At 47.4% G+C, this 3,446-nt stretch overlaps 1 pseudogene; it reads left to right on the top strand.

Annotated features, from left to right (window-relative positions):
* Nucleotides 1-2,175: 2,175 nt before the first annotated feature.
* Nucleotides 2,176-3,084, top strand: LOC109498533 (annotated as a pseudogene).
* The last annotated feature ends 362 nt before the right edge of the window (nt 3,085-3,446 follow it).

The following is a 3,446-nucleotide window of genomic DNA, read 5'->3' as shown; positions in this document are numbered from 1 at the left end:
CAGAGCCCGACGCGGGGCTCGAACCCACGAACCGTGAGATCATGACCTGAGCCAAAGTCGGGTGCTTAACCGACTGAGCCACCCAGGCTCCCTTGATGCTCTGAAGTCCTTTCCATATTCTGCTTGTGGACTGTTCGAGTTCCCGTATCTTCAGATCCATCCAGAAGCACAGAGGGCTCTTAGGTTTCTCAGACATCTGAGATATTGAGGGCACGGCAACAATCCTTTCCTGGGCTCACGGTAGCGTTTCATGGGGGCATAGCACCCACATAATAAATAAAGGAGGAAAAAATAGGTCTTGAGACCACAAAGGGTACAAATAACCACCAGGTCTCATGCAATTCTCTCCCTCTCTCTCTCTCTCTCTCTCTCATATAAGTGCAACCTCATAAGCGCTGGGAACACCTTTGTGAATGTAACAAATGTAAAGTGAAGGGAAAACATTACATGTAAACAGAAAGGCATTGTGGTGGCACTTTTTTTCTAAGCATGTATTTATTTTGGGGAGAGTGCAAGCAGGGGAGGGGCAGGGAGAGGAGGACAGAGGATCCAAAGTGGGCTCTGTGCTGAGAGACCGACAGCGGCGAGCGAGCCCTACGTGGGGCTCAGACTCCAGAACCACAAGATCACGACCTGAGCTAAGGTCAGGTGCTCAACCAGCTGAGCCACCCAGGTGCCCCGAGGTGGCACTTTCGAAAGTATATATTTCACAGTACTTCTGATAAAAATGCCAGATTCTAAACTTAGCAACAAACTCCTAGCAGCGAACGTTCCCTTTCTTTCTTTTTTTTTTTTTTTGGCTACAAAAATGTGTTTTTTAAACAAATGAAAGGAAAATAAAGTTTTCTGCGATGTCCAGCCCCGTTCACTCTGCCCTGTGCTAAAGTTGGGGTCCAGTGAGCTAGCTAATAATAAAGTATTAGGTGGCCTTCCTCCCCTCCCTTGTGTACACAGTTGCCTCCAGGAGTTTGTGCGTGGCCACAGTGGACACGGTGTTCTGGGGACAACTTGACATCATTAATAGCACTAAAATCTCACGGTAACTCCTTTCCATGTGCATTTATACTGTTCTTACTTTGATACTGGAACTAGCTGTCCTTTGCTTTGTAACGCTAAGTCTGCCTCTCCAGCGTCTTAACATACGCGAAGTGCAAAAGAGCACATGTGTTTCTAAGTAGATGGATTTGAATTAGCAAGTCCAGGTGATACTTGAGGTCCTTCAAAACCCCCCACAAAATGCAGCGAAGAAAATGGGCAGACCCAGCTGGCTTTATTGAGCGATTCCTGAACCAGGCAGCACGGCATCCGGTAAGAAGAGAGAGGCCCCAGCAGCCGCCCAGGGGCAGGTGTTCGTAGGCAGGACGACAGGGCAAGGAGCGACCAGGGGAAGAAAAGGAAGGCTTGTTTCAGGCCAGGTCGTGTTCTTTTGGGGGGGGAAAGAACAGCAGGGTTTGGATCCCGCAGATGGCCTTCCCAGAGCTGGCCAGGACACTTCAGAAGGACTTGTGACATCTGGCTGGCCAGCAGGAACCTTTGTTCTGCACGTGATGGAAGAGCCGTTTAAAAATAGGGGCACCTGGGTGGTTCAGTCGGTTAAGCATCCAACTCTCGGTTTCGGCTCAGGTCATGGTCTAGGGGTTCGTGAGTTCGAGCTCCGTTTAGGACCCTGTGCTGATAGGGATTCTCTCTCCACCCCCCTTCTCTGTCTCTCTCAAAATACATAAATAAACTTAAAAAGGAAAAGAAAAAATGGGTGATGTTGGGGTGCCCAGGTGTCTCAGTCAGTTGAGCATCGAACTTTGGGTCAGGTCATAATCTCACAGTTCATAGGTTGGAGTCCCGTATCAGGCTCTGGGCTGGCAGCACAGAGCCTGCTTGGAATTCTCTCGCTCTCTCTCTCTCCCCCTGCCCCAAAATAAATGCAACATTTAAAAAAATAAAAATGGGGGCGCCTGGGTGGCTCAGTCGGTTGAGCGTCCGACCTCAGCTCAGGTCACGGTCTCATGGCTCATGAGTTCGAGCCCCGCGTCGGGCTCTGGGCTGATGGCTCAGAGCCTGGAGCCTGCTTCCGATTCTGTGTCTCCCTCTCTCTCTGCCCCTCCCCCATTCATGCTCTGTCTCTCTCTGTCTCAAAAATAAATAAACATTAAAAAAAATTTTTAGAAAAAAATAAAAATGGATGACGTTGAGAAGGGCAAGAAGATTCCGTTCGGTAGCGTGCCCGGTGCCATGCTGTCGAAAAGAGAGGCAAGTCAAGAACAAGACTGTTATCAAATCTCTGTGGTCTGTTTGGGCGAAAGAGAGGCCGGGCCCCTGGATTTTCTTACATGGCCGCCAACAAGAACAAAGGCCTCACCTGGGGGAGGGGAGACACTGATGGAGTATTTGGAGTATCCCAAGAAATGCATCCGCAGAACAAAACCATCTTCGTTGGCTTTAAGAAGACCAGGGGAAAGGCAGGCTTGATAGCTTATCCCAAAAGGCAACTAAGGAGAAACAGTCAGCCACTGCCTTATTTATTTACGAGCAAAAATGCCTCATGACCGGTTTTTACGCGTGCCATATTTCAATGGATCTTGTACACTGGAATTCAGATCACAAATGGCAGGTAGAATATTTCTCATGGACGGTGCTGATTTAAATCAGATTGGCTCATGGCTAAATGCATGCGCCCAGCGTTTAGAACTTGACAGGAATTCTGGTTCCCAAGTGCCATCACTGATTTCCCCTTCTGAAGACACGATCGGAATCAATTAGCAATGTGAGCTTTTCACAGACATGGTGAATGCCATCTCTGAATGTGTAGATTGGGTTTATATTTAGGTTTATCGAACGGGTCATATGAATATGTTTAAATACCAAAGAAATCTCTTCACTGTCTCATAGAACAGCAACACCCAGCTGTGTTTCAAGTCATGTTGCAAGAGCTGAAGATAAGCTACAAGGTCCACGGTATCTTTTTGGTCTCAACTATGTCAGTTTAATTAAAATCCCCTGCACTGCGCTTTCAACAATAGCCAAATTATGGAAAGAGCCTAAATGTCTATCAACTGACGAATGGATAAAGAAGATGTGGAATACTACTTGGCAATGAGAAAGAATGAAATCATGCCATTTGCAGCAACGTGGATGGAACTGGAGGGTATTATGCTGAGTGAAATCAGTCAGAGAAGGACAGATATCATGTGTTTTCACTTATATGTGCATCTTGAGAAACTTAACAGAAGACCATGGGGGAAGGGGGGGGGGGAATAGTTACAAACAGGGAGGGAGGGAGGCAAACCACAAGGGACCCTTAAATACAAAGAACAAACTGAAGGTGGGGGAGTGGGTGGGGGAGAGGGGAAAATGGGTGATGGGCATTGAGGAGGGCACTTGTTGGGATGAGCACTGGGTGTTGTACGGAAGCCAATATGACAATAAATTATATTCATAAAAGAATAAAA

The sequence above is a fragment of the Felis catus genome, chromosome A3 (genome assembly GCF_018350175.1).
Source record: "Felis catus isolate Fca126 chromosome A3, F.catus_Fca126_mat1.0, whole genome shotgun sequence".
Lineage (NCBI taxonomy): Eukaryota > Metazoa > Chordata > Mammalia > Carnivora > Felidae > Felis > Felis catus.
The sequence above is the reverse complement of the archived record's forward strand: the minus strand, read 5'-3'. Positions and strand labels throughout refer to the sequence as shown.